At 31.2% G+C, this 14,644-nt stretch overlaps 1 long non-coding RNA gene across 1 annotated transcript; it reads right to left on the bottom strand.

Moving 5' to 3' along the window:
* Positions 1-302: 302 nt before the first annotated feature.
* On the bottom strand, positions 303-1,276 carry LOC128194914 (uncharacterized). Its single transcript, XR_008246375.1, has 3 exons — positions 1,171-1,276; positions 516-611; positions 303-436 (listed from the first exon to the last, which is right to left on the bottom strand). It is a non-coding gene; the product is annotated as an uncharacterized LOC128194914 (long non-coding RNA).
* Positions 1,277-14,644: the final 13,368 nt, after the last annotated feature.

Here is a 14,644-nt window from a genome sequence, read left to right on the forward strand (position 1 = left end):
TGTTTTAAATTTTTTCAAAAAAAAATAATTTTTATTAAAAAATATAAAATATTTTTTCAAAAAAAATATAAAATATTAGTTTTATTATATATAAACTTATATATTGATTCAGTTATATACAAAAAATAAATATAAAATATTAAGACAAATATGATAAAAACAAGTCTCAAAAAGAATGTTTGTTACTTCAATGTATAAATAACATTTTTTGGTACAATAATATTTCAAAATGTAATCATTAATTCGTCAAGTACATGTTATGACATGACATTGTTTAATAAAACGTATATACAACCATAACACATATCCTATTAATACATATGTACATCACCCTAACAACCTATAAACATGTACTAATTATATGTAAACGTCAATCTTTCCTAACTTCAATAATTTGATTGTCACAATATTGTTGATATCTGCAATTAGAAAAATACTGCAACAAAGAAAAATAATATAAAATTAGTCAATTAAATTTTTCGTGCAAATTAATTATGACAATGAAGATAACTTACCTTAGTTGAAATTGTTCCTCCTTCACATGTGATAATTTCTTTCATATATCGACACATATAATATCCACAATCATTGTCATTGGGTTGTCTTGAACACTAGAAAACCAAAAGTAGAAAACATTATAATTTGAACATAACTACAAATCAAAACTCTAATAAACTCCAAACATATTCAGTCTATGGTAACAAACAACTATATACCATGCTTTCATTATAACCATATATTCCTCCAACCAGTAATAATTATGTTTTATTCACTTGAACTTTGTAAATATTCTTTTTAAGAACTTTAAGTTCAATGTTATAATATACACTTATTACTCATTTACAACCGTTCACAATGATGTCAAAGTAGGAGCAATCTACCGGTCACCACATGCACAGATGATTTTCATCTTGAAATAAAATGCAACAATGTGTAAAGGCATCCCATAAGAAAGCATCACATTACAAAAGCTGTCAACAAAGAACAAAGGTAGCAACTTTGAAAAATGTCAACATCAAATCCAAGACTGTGAGATTCAATTGTATATGTACATTGTCTGGTAGTTAAATATTTACACTAGTAATGGGTTTCTGCAATTAAAACCCAAAGAACAGACAATAGGGGGAAATGAAATCAAATTACTGAAATATGTCCAAGGCAAGCACTCACCTGAAAAGGCAACTACAACAACTATTTTTCTGGGCACCTCTTTAATTGTCTCACAGGAATCTTTAGGCAGTGGCAAGTTAGCACCATACTTTGATGGCATGATGAAAGACATTCTCCACTTGTCTTGATCTTCAATCTAAGATAATACAATGATAAATTAGAACATCACAAATTACAAATATATGTTGAAAAGAAACTCCTATTCAAATAGTTGTATTGATTATTAAATACAGAACTTCCAAAAAATAATATCACAAAATTCACACACTTAAGTGCAAAGTGACACTAGTACATTGGCTATATCATAACATACACACAAAAGGGGAAAAATAACGAGAGAGGAACCTGTGACCTAAATGGTTAAAATAATAGTGTTATGTTATAACGCCATCTAATTGGGATAGATATAGATAATTCATAAGATGGAAAATAGTATCAATTTATCCAATCTCACACACTTAAACTTTACATATTAGTTATTTACATATTAATTAGACCATGTGCAAAGTGACACTAGTACATTGGCTATATCATAACAGAAACAAAAGGGAAAAAAAACGAAAGAGGAACCTGTGACCTAAATGGTTAAAATAATAATGTTATGTTATAACACCATATAATTGAGATAGATATAGGTAATTCATAAGATAGAAAATAGTATCAATTTATCCAATCTCACACACTTAAACTTTACTTGTTAATTAGACCATGTGTTAAAGAACATAGGAATTTGATAGAATTTTCAGGTGAAACCTTTAACTATGTATTTGGATAAAGTTAAGAAAAATCAGATTGAAAAAATATGCTAGGGTAGTTCAGACATTACTAAATTGTTATGAAAGATTTATTTCAATTGAACTTGAATTACATAAACATAGATTTTAAATTGTGAATTATACTATATCAAATCAGACCATGAAAATAAGTTAGATGCAATTATTTCACTATCATTATTGACAATGTTTGTTATAGTTATATAAATGTATGTTTCTACTGTTATGTTTGCTGAAACGGATATAATTATGCTAAACTTGTTTGGCAATGCATATAAAAATAAATAAGATAAAGATTGAAAATGAGATATTTCACGAAATCCATAAAATAAGTTCAACATATATATTCAAATTATCATACCACTTTTTAACTTATAATTAACACCTCTAAAAGGTGTAATACATACCACACGAAATCATGTTTTACTTACCTAATTGTGCACTATCAAAACCAGTGAAATACATCATAACTCTTATCTTAATTAAAATAACATTGTGACATTTGTTTTTAAACTAAATAATTTCATGCATTATATTTCACATCACATATAAGAACTTAAGCATAGAAGAATGCAACATATAGTATAATACCCTAAACCACTTTAATGACCACCAATTTAAGCACTGGAACTCCCACTTTTTTTTTCACATATAAATTCAATACAACCTTTTCACCAAATAGATTCTTGTACTAATTTTCCATGATCCAGACTTGTTAACATTACAACTCCAGACAATAATAGTATATACTAATCCCTATGGGTGCTCACAAATTTATAACACTAAAAGAGTTCAATAATTACATCTAATATACCTTAGAATCATAGAAACTCATGCAATCATGTCTTGAAACACTACACCAATGTTATTTGTTACAATAATGTGTATATCTAGTCCAACCAGAAAAATATAACAACACACCATAATTTTCCAGGCCATCTAGGAATAACATCCTATCCCACTTATTCTTATAAGAATAAAAACATCCAATTATTATCAGTAAACTCACACCTTCCAGACCCACAAATCAATTCCAATTTAAATATATTATAACCCAACATAACATATACAAATTTCCAGCTTATCATCATGTCCACTATAGATAGCCAAATAAGATTGCTCATAGTTTTAAAACCGCGCCCACTGCTCATAGCTTCTCACATTCCGCGCCCACTGCTCATGGATTTCCTCCGTCTCGTGTCCTCTTCTCCATCTTTCCCAAAACGTGTCGCTTCTGCTCTCTCTTGCTCTCGCACCACAAAACCTCCAATTCGTCTAGGTTTTAGGGTTTTGCTCTTTCTCCATTACTCACCTTGAAATCTCGCCTCCCCTCTTAAATTCCTTCTTCCGTTACTTCGTCTGAGCCTCAGATTCTCTTCTTCCCCTAGCCGCACCAAGAATCCCTCTTTCTCTTAGGGTTTTCGAAAAGAAGAAAAAAGATAAGGGAGAAGAGAGAAAACGAGAAAAAAGAAAGAAGAATGAGCTTCAGAATTTTTTAACCCTGTCTACTTCTCATGGCCTATGGATTTGGCATTGAAGGCTTCTCTTCCTCTCTCTCGTCCTCACGTTGCTATTTCTTCGATTTGGCTAACCCTAGTTTTTTTTTCGATTTTGGGCAAAAAGAAAAAGAGAAGGGAGAAGAAAAGAAGAATTGAACTAACCTTCTAAAACCAAAACCAGTGATTTAAGCTCATACGAACAGTAACGCCAGATGCAAAGGTGCACGAACAAAAGAAATATGTTTTCAGAGTTAACTGAATAAAGGAAATAGGCCGAATTTTTTTTTAGTTTTTATAATAAATAGATATCGCTTTTGCTTAAATAATAGCTCTCTGTTAATTTATTTTAAATTTTTAATTAAAAATAATAATATAAATAAATATAGATAGTATTATTTTGAAAAACGTTATGAATTGAAAAAGGGGTGAAAAAATTTTGTTGATGGTAGAAAGAAGCTAGAAAGAGAAATATATGTATTAAATTTTTTAAAATGTCGAATAGATAGCGCTTATTTACAAAAAACGCTATATAAACTTATGACAATAGATAGTGCTTTTAAAAAAAAGTGCTATCTATAGATCTATTTTAAATTATGAATAAAAAAAAGTAATATTAATTATATATAGATAGCGCTTTTCCACAAAAAACGCTATTTATTGTCATATGTTTAGATAGCGCTTTTTTAAATAAGCGCTATCTATAGCCCATTTTGTAGTAGTGCCTGTAACAATCATGTCATCTACATATATAATCAAAGCTGTAATTTTTTCTTTTCCTCTCTTAAAAAATAAGGTGTGATCAGAGTTACTTGCTCTATAGCCAAAAGCCTTCATAGACTTGGTAAACCTTCCAAACCATGCCCTTGGGGATTGTTTTAATCCATATAGAGCCTTCTTTAATTTGCAAACCTTCATTCCAATTGAATCAGTCATGCCTGGTGGAGAATCCATATAAATTTCTTCTGAAATTTCTCCGTGTAGGAAAGCATTTTTCACATCAAATTGTAGAATAGGCCAATCTTGGTTTGCAGCTAGCGACAAAAGTATTCTCACAGTATTGAGTTTGGCTACTGGTGCGAACGTCTCTTGGTAATCTACACCATAAGATTGAGTGTAACCTTTAGCCACAAGTCGTGCTTTATACCTCTCAATAGTTCCATCAGCTTTATGCTTAATTGTAAAGACCCATTTACAGCCCACAGTTTTCTTCCCTTTTGGTAAGGACACAAGATCCCAAGTGTTGTTTTTTTCTAAAGCTGTCATCTCCTCAACCATTGCTTCGGCCCATCTAGGATCTGCCAAAGCTTCCTATACATTACTAGGAATAGAAATTGAAGATAATTGAGATACAAATGATGCATATGACTGAGATAACCTGTGAGATGACACATATTTACTAATGGGATATTTAACTTTGGCTTGGAGGTCTGGTTCATATTTAACTGGAGGTTGACCACGGTTAGAACGAGGTGGAAGAATATATTGAACAGTAGTAGACTCAGTGTTTGGTGTGCTGGTGGTCTCACGTAGACAAGAATCAATTCCATGATCAATTTCATCTAAATTAGTATTATCAGAGATAGGATTAGAAGGTACCTCTGAAGAGTCAAATTGAACCTGTGGAGAAGATTGAGCCAATTGGTTATGATCAGAAGACACTGTATTATCCAGAAAAGAAGGGTCCATATTTAGGATTGGCTCACTTCCTCGAGAATGATCCTCACACAATAATTTATCTTCACAATCAAACATACCAACATCATGATTATGCACTTCACTTTCATTGCCTCCCTGAAGTGGAGAATCAACATAAAAAAATTCATGCTCATTAAATGTCACATCCATAGAAATATAAAATTTCCTTGATGGTGGATGGTAAGCACAATAACCTTTTTGAGTTGATCCATACCCAACAAAAACACATTTGATCGCTCGTTCTTCAAGCTTTGTACGTTGATGTGGGTGTAAGTGAACATATATAACACATCCAAAAATATGAGGTGGTAAATAAACTATGGGAGGAAGGATACAATGATCAGACAACACATCAAAAGGCCTTCGAAAGTTAAGCACACTAGAAGGAGTTCGATTAATTAAATAAACGGCAGAGCTCACAGCCTCACCCCATAAATGAGATGGGACATTACCATCTATCAAAAGTGATCTTGTCACCCCTAATATATGTCTATTTTTCCTCTCAGCCACTCCATTTTGTTGTGGTGAATAAGGACATGTAGTTTGATGCAAGATACCTTTAGAGTTCATGAACTCTATTAATTCAGTCTTAAAATATTCTCCTCCATTGTCTGATCGAATGACCTTAATAGATTTGTTAAATTGTGTAACAATAAAATGATAGAAGGAACGAACCACATCACACACATCACTTTTATATTTAAGCAAATATACCCAGGTTACCCGAGTACAATCATCAACAAAACTGATAAACCATTTTTTTCCATTATGTGTAGATTGCGGGGCAGGGCCCCAAACATCTATGTGAATTAATGAAAAAGGAAAATTAGTTTTGTTATTGCTTAAAGGAAACACAACACGATGATTTTTTTGCCAAAACACAAGTTTCACAAAAAAAATCAGAAATATTGCATTTATGAAATAGTGATGGAAATAATTTTTTTAAATAACCAAAAGAGGGATGTCCCAACCGTCTATGCCACAACCAAATTTCTTTTTTATTTTTATCTTGTATGTGATCGTTCACAAGACAAGTCAATCCTTTTTTATGGTTTGATTGTGAGACATTTTCAAGATAATACAGTCCTTCACTCTCTCTACCACTGGCAATCTTCTCCTTGGAATGGATGTTCTGAAAAAGACAATGGGTTGGGTAAAATAAGGCAACACAAGAATGTGATTTGGTTAACTTGCTGACGGAGATAAGATTACAGTTTAATGTAGGAACAAATAAAACATCAGGAATCGATAAGGAGGGTGAGAGGGATATAGTACCTATACCTTCAATAGGAGATGAGACCCCATTGACATTAATAATAACAGTTTTAGAACAATTAGAGAAAAAATTAGTAAATATATGAGGATCACAAGTCATATGATCAGTAGCACCCGAATCAATTATCCAATCACTATCCTTAGTAACAACAGAAAGATTAAGGGCAGAGTTAGATATATCTGACTTGGTCACAAATCCGGCAGCCGTAGAAATATAACTCTTGGAAGCAGCGGAAGTTCCAGAATCATGTTTCTCCGGTTGATTGTCATCGGAAGAAGCCATCAGAAATATTTAATGAAAAAAAGGCACTGATTCCTATATCTTAGAGGATATCAGTGTTGGCTCTGATACCATAATAAAAGATTTAAAGAATAATTCTGATGTATTATTTCAAAGAGTAGAGTACCATATATATACATTTAAGGATCTTATAATCCTTCATCTATTAAAGGAATGACAGGTGCACAAATCTGCACAAATCTGCACAAATTATAATAATATCTAAATTATAACTAACACAATATTTGATTGCCTAATATCCTTTAATAGAATATTTGACATATCTTAACAAATAGAACTCAACCCAGCAACTATAGAAACATGTCCTAATCAAATTTTGTAATTATATTTTTGTTGTGTCTTCTTCGACCAAAGCAAAAAATGATTGTGCCCCTGACCCCCAAAGAGAAAAAAATATCCCTTCCTATAATATTTATATATATATATATATGTATGTATAACATTTTGTTAAATAGTCAAAACAATTTCAAGTCACATACATTGTAAGGAAACTTAATGGTGATAATTATTATTTTTATATGAATTAAGATAACCCGATTATTTGCAAATGCCAAACCCACGAAACCTACAATTCTCATGACTTCGAATCTTGAATTATTGATGCATTTAGAAGATAGGTTTCATCTAGATTTGTGAGCTTTATACAAGTTAATGCTACATTATTTTATTGTTCAATAATTAAAAATTTTAATAAATAAATATATTTGAAAATGGAAATTATGGATTGGAATTATTTAAATGATTAATTACATAAGGAAGCTGAATTATTTGAAAGATATTATTGAAATTTATATTACAAATGTAGATAGAAAATGTAAATTACAAAAATAAACAGTTAAAAAATAAGCATATAGTTAAAGTAAATTAAATTATGATTAAGACGGGATTTTTATTTTGTTAAATTCACTTAAAAAACAAGAAAGATAATATTAGAACAAAAACTAATCGTAAATGTAGAGTATATATGTCTCTTTTATCATTAACTAGTTTGATATTTAAAAATTAAAATAAATTAAATGTAAAACATGGAGTTATATTGTACAATGAGTACTTAAATATTCGTGATTAAGAAGTATCAAAAGTCTTTGTCTACTTTATTATTAACAGCACGACGTATAACTGTCTATATATAAATACAAACTTATTTATAGTAACAACAAAAGGTATAATGAAAGAGAATTGTCTCCATAAATTTAATAGCTAATATTTGATTAGTTGAAATTAAAGTTATTATTGGAATAAGAATTATATGAAAATTTTCATTTCGAATGAAAATATAACATTACATAATAACATGAATTTTCCATCACCTCACACTAGTTTTAACGCTCCATTGCAGATACTAGATTTATTAATATATTACATAGTAGTATTATAGGAGGAGCTCCTACCTTCCGTTGAAGTTGATGTGAATACAATCTTAAGCAAATGATTGAATGAAACATTTTCACATAAAACAAGTTTATGTGAATACAATCTTAAACAATTGATTGAATGAAACATTTCAACGTAAAATTACTTTTATATCAACGTGAAAATATCCCTCACGTATAGAGAATTCAAATTTTAAAATATATTTTTTATAATTTATTTATGTAATTGTGATATAGGCATATATCTTGATATTCTATAAAAAGAATTTAAGGTAAATATATTTAATTTCAAAACTTATGACAAAATTAAAAAGTAAAATCTTGAAAACCAAATTTTATCGAGACTTATTATGTTAAGCGCAATTAAAATCTTTAAAGACATGAAAATTATGGTTTGGAATATAAAATAGTTTTAAACATTTTAAAGTGTTTGTAATTTCTTTTTATTTTTTAAGTTTGCTGAACAAATTGGATCATTGGACAAGAGTTTGTTTCTGAGTTATCATAGTTTATAACTTTCGTTGGACGAGTGAACTCGTTAAGCACAAGTCGCTACGCGAACTGCAGTCACTAGGTGAATAATTTGTGTATGCATTTGAATTTTCAAGTTATTTTTACGACCTAGTGTCTTTAGGCTTTCTTTAAGGTATATAGAATTGTGTAAACATTTGTAGTCTATATATACTTTCACCAAAAACAAATGTAAACACCTTTCATGATTAATGAAGTTGGTTTTCATTAAAAAAGGATTATCTTGGTTCTTGTCATAAGACGTTATTCTTATCAAAGATTGCGATCTTTGGAGCAAATCTTCCTTAACTCATCAATATGCTAGATTGTGGTGTTTTCATCTCTATTTTATTTTTGCATTCTTATATAATTTTCTTTGTTTATATTACCGAAGAAATTAAGTTAAAAAATGATCATACTCTTTCTTGAATAGGATCATATCACATTATATATATTTTTATTCATAAATCAACATCTAACGTATAAGTTAAAATATGGTTTTCATTAAAATAAAATAATATTATTAAAGTTTTCAACAACATTAAAATAGTAATTGATAATTGTGATTAAAAGTTAATTCTTTTGCATGACAAAATCAATTAAGAAATTAACATTGGTAAGTAACTTTTTAAACATGTAACATTGTATTGAAGGAATTCTTGTATTTTATTTACATTTCTTAACATTAATTGAACTACATGAAAAACACTATAAGAGAGTTTAATAGTGTTATAGGAAAAGCTTTTCATCGAAGAGATAGTTTAACTGTCTTGTCGAGGGTTAAAAAATTTTGAGGGTTAAAAAATTTATATAAGTTATTAAATGCTTGACTTAAAAGTTTTGTTCAAACTACAGTCCTCAAATAAATATTTTTAAACCATCTAATCAAATCTATTGCAGCATTTTTATAAAGATGGCTCTTTGATAACAAATAGCATTTGGTGACAAGAACTTTTATAACTGGTTAAGATAATAAGCAACGACAGGTTTGTAAGAAAAACGTTTAATAATATTAAAGTAATAATCACACCATTATTTTTATATTGGTTCACTTCACTAAGTTACATTCAGTTCTCATCTAATATCTCTTATAAAGGGTTCCACTATAATTTTCAACAATACTACAATTGAGTATTCGGACCACTCCTAGTATCACCTAGTCAATCCAAGTAACCCTCGTTACTCTAACTAGAACCAAGTTTCACCTACTCTTGGTTGTGCAGTATTCTTTACCACTCTTTGTATCTTTAGACACTCATAGTATCTTCCTCATACATTGTCTAATTGAGTTTCACCAACTTCTGGTTTCTACTAGACAAACTCGTCTATCTACTATTTAGCCCCATCGAGTTAAGCGTTAAGTATTTGAATTCTGTTTTGAATTTGCGAAATCAATCATATTGCTTACAAGTCCTTAGACTATTACTCTCATGCTCATCAATCACATACTCAAGTACATCCCAGCACTCACTCATGCTCCACTCTCAACCACAAGTCAAACTAACCCTAAATATAACCACTAACCTCAATCTTTGATTATCATCATGTTCCACAGCTATTCAAGCTTTGTTCAAGTCCATTCTTCATCAAATTCTCCATTGTCACCAAAATGTATTGTGATAATTGATTATCACTTAAGATAATCGATTATCTTAGAAACATTTACCCAAAAACATCACATAGGAAGGGATAATAGATTATCATGCCAGATAATCGATTATTTCTAAAACCACACTCAAAACCAACGCACATATAATCGATTATAACTAATGATAATAGATTAATTCCAAATTGAAACATATCCTGGACATGATTCAAGCAAAGATATATACATCAATCCTATATCACGTGGAAACATGGTTAACACATCATACATGCATTCAAGCATCACATACCCATGTAAACATACTTAAACAAGTTCTCTTTTTTAATGGAGACTAAATAGATGATTCTCTTACATTTAGAAATACAAATACAAGTTGAAAATCTTACATTGAGTAAAAGTTAAGATCAACATGCACATATTGAGATAAATGAATGAGACAAGTATGTTCTACCGTTGTAGAAATTTGTGGTAAAATTCAACTTACACATGAGTTCAAGTATGAGTTTAGAAGTTTACATTGAGTAGAAATAAGAAAGTTGAATGACATACGAGACAAGAGAAAACCTTAGATGTTGAGTCTTATAAGGTTTTATGTTAGAAGTGTTGTTAGGTTTCTTATACAATCAACTCATACCTTAAAGGTAGTTAATCTCCCTAGTCTATCACAATAAAAGATTTCAACAATGGTATTAGAGTCGATGATTTGTTTCGGTATTCAACTTAAATAGAGACAAATATGTTTCATTATCGTAAAACTTAATCGTAATTATAATTTGTGAAAAATGTGTCAAGATAAATAGATGAGACAAGTGGTGGAGGCAACTCACACTTGTGGTGGAAACAATTAATAATCCAAATATGAAAGTATGACTGGTGTATAAAAAAAATAAAGACCCATAGTTATTGTGTTTTAGAATTTTTTTGTTGAAAAGAATGTGAAATCTTTTACATGGAGAACTCATATCTCGTTGATAATGAATTTTCTTAGTCCATTCAAATATAAAAGTTTTAATATTACTTATAAGTAAAAATCATAAATATGAAGGATTTTGATAAAAATTATCCGAGCTCCACTATAAACACTGAATGTTCTTACAGAAATATAAAATATTATTGAAATGAATTGTATAATATTATTGAATCGAATGAGTTGTTGAAGGGGCAAAATCTCCTTATTAAGCTATATTGATACTCTACATTATATTTATACTTGCTTTTACCTCCTTAAATAATACTGAGCAGTTAAAAATAGGCTTAAATGCTTACTTCGTCCCCATGTTAAGAGGTGAATTTATGTTTAGTACCCGGTTTTAAAAATGAAGACATTGGATCCCTATGTTATGAAAAGTGCATGACTTCAATCCTATCTGTTTAACGTCGTTAAAATTGATAACGTTGAACTGACTATGGATGTGAGGTGTGCAAGAAATGTCGTCGTGGCAGCCAGGGTTTCTTTTCCCATCCAAGAACAGGAAAAACTTGGGGTTCCCTCTTCATCGCGACAACCATCTGCCTCTGCCCCGAACAGGATCAATGTCGCTCCTTGATAACAGTTGAAAAACTGTTATTTTCATGCTTAAAATTGATACTAAAAGCAACCTTTAACACTTAGAAACTAGCTTAGAATCATGTTTTTTGTTCATATTTTCATAAATAAGAGAGTTGGACAGGTTTATGCTTGATTTCAGTGTTTTATGCAGGTTTTAAGGTGAATTTGATGAAATAAGTGAAGAAGGATAGAGATGAAATCAGAAAAAGAACTCAAAAAGTGCAAAAAAAGAGAAGCCGCAAGTACTGCTCAACGCCAGTTTACCGCTGAGCGGTACTCAAGAACACCCGTTGGCTCCGCTGAGGGGAGAATTGACTACGCGCTGGTACCGCTGAGCGGTAGTTTACCGCTGAACTGTGGTATTTTGGGCTTAGGCCCACTTTTCTGTAATATTTCGAATAGTATATAAGCTTTAGGACTTTCTAGGGTTTGTATCTTTGGCCGGAGACGAAGCAAACACACACCTTTCCACCCCTTGGAGGAAGATCTTGGATGCTAAGGCTACCTACTCATCTTTCTAGGGTTCTATCTTTCACTATCTCATTGTATTTCATCTAGTTTCACCATGAATATGGTGAACTAAACTCTTCTTGTTGTTGGGGAATCAATGTAATCTTGTGAAACTCTCATATATGGAATTTTATGTTTAAACATCATATCTTTGATACATGTTTTCTTTCATCATTAGTTAGGGTTTTTCCTCTTTGCTCAAAGCATGCATTGTTTAACTCATTCGATGTCATGATTATTGATTTTAGTGATATGGACACATACGGTAAAATCTAGATCCGGGGAAATTCTCCCAAAAGTAATATCGCCTAGACATAGGGATATGAGGGTTGGTTGCCTTTAAGCTTTTGTGCTTCAGAATTAATTATTAGGGATGCTAGGAATTGTATGAACTCGTAATTAAGGATATGCTTTCTTCGCCGAGACATCGGGTTTAAGGTAATTTAGAGAGCGGCATTAACGTTGATGAAAAGAATGATGAATTCCTAAAATATATGAGAGTGGATAAGATGAAATTGATTTCTCCAACAACATACTCATCCATATAATTCGTTCTGTGTTTGTGTTCATCTTTTCCATTGATCAAACTCATGCATACATGTTTACTTATTGTCTTTTGCATTTGAAACCACAAGAATTTGTTCACAAGTCTTAAATAATCAACAAATCATATAACTAACTAGGTCGTTAGTCCTTTGAGAAAACGATACTTGGTCTTACCGAGTTTATTACTTGATACGATTCGGTCACACTTGCCGAGGGTTAAACAAGTTTTTGGCGCAGTTTTTCGGTGTTCATAAATTTGTCATCACTCCTCCTAGCCGGCCAAGCACGTCATTGGCGACAACGCCAACATTGGAAGCGTCGTCGCCCTTCGCGGCCCTCCTCCTTTGTTTTTGTTTTTTGGAACGATGATGGATAGTAGGGATGTGGGAGAAGAGTTGGTGCAGGAAGCATAAAGTTGTGTAGCTTATAAAACTCGTTCTAAATCAAATCTACACACCTGCAAAATTCCACAATCCAACAGATACAACAAGGCTAACACTTACAATTGAAATTTCAATTCAGCAAAAATGAGTATATGAGCCTAAGTGCAGCAACTCATGTTCTAAAACTGAATTTGATGTTGTATCACTGTCGTATATTACTTTGTTGTATCAGCCTTCGAAAACAAGTTTTTTTGCACAAGCAGCAAGATCATCAGTTCAATAGTATCAAACAACATGTAATATAAGCAGTGTTTGCCTAATTAATCACAATTAATGAACCAAACTGGTCAAAATAAATTGCACAACTATCCAAAACCAGATAACTAAAAGGCTTAGGAAATTTGAAATCGTCAGATGTGGTCAGTTTCAATTCTCCATTTCATCAGCATTTACCCCTATGAATGTTAATTAAATCAAAGGCTGCACAAATATAAGTAATTAGCACAATTCAGATTTAGGAAAAAACTTTTTCAGCAATTGAAATATAGTGCAGAGTTTCTCTCAGCCCAAAGCTATTTGGCTTCATGTGCATTCACTCAAATCTCACTTCCTGTACTGCTTCAGGTGTTTTATCTCCACTAGCAACTTTCTTTTAAATAAGGCTTTGAAACTCCAATATGACATCACAACACCAATGAATTCAGCCAACATAAACACCAAACAGAAGTAAATTCACTGCACCAAAGTTCTCAGCATAACAGATTTGGAATGGACATTCTAGAGGTCAAGAAATGTAAAATCAAATGATGCTAGGAGTTGAACAACAGTAGGGACACAAAATGAACCTAAGAAAGGTACTAGAATGGATTAAACAAGCAAAGAAATCAAAATTGCGGATCAAAACACATCCATAATCAAATTTTTTGATATTTTGCTAAGTGTTTGATAAAATGCCCAAATGAATTTCAGATTTTGAATTTTTGAGTTTTAGGGCCTCTAATCTGGATTGCAAGGTTCTATACGCTTTCTATCACTTGATTATACTTCTTTTGATCATTTAATTTCGATCTAAACACTGAACCAACTTTTTCCACAATCCAGAAATGAATTTGAAGAAGAAATACCAAAACAGTGGCTGGAATAGCTATTCTGCACCAGAAAAATGTCCCTGGTTTGGTGGTTTAACACTCAATTTAGTATGGCAGTGATTCAAAAGCACAACTGACTGTTTAAGAAACTTTCTTTAATGATTTGAAATGTGTCTAAACTCTGAAATGAGTTATAAATCGCTTGCAACTCAAAATCACTACTCCACTTGCATTTTTTAACCCAAAAAGTGATGGTTTAGAAAGCAAATTTGCACATAGGCCAGGATATGATTAAATGAACTATGCTAGAAAGTTTCAAATATCAAATTAAACTTGTTCAAGCTTTCCAACAACACAAAAACAACA

The sequence above is a fragment of the Vigna angularis genome, chromosome 1 (assembly GCF_016808095.1).
Source record: "Vigna angularis cultivar LongXiaoDou No.4 chromosome 1, ASM1680809v1, whole genome shotgun sequence".
NCBI classification, from domain to species: Eukaryota; Viridiplantae; Streptophyta; class Magnoliopsida; order Fabales; family Fabaceae; genus Vigna; species Vigna angularis.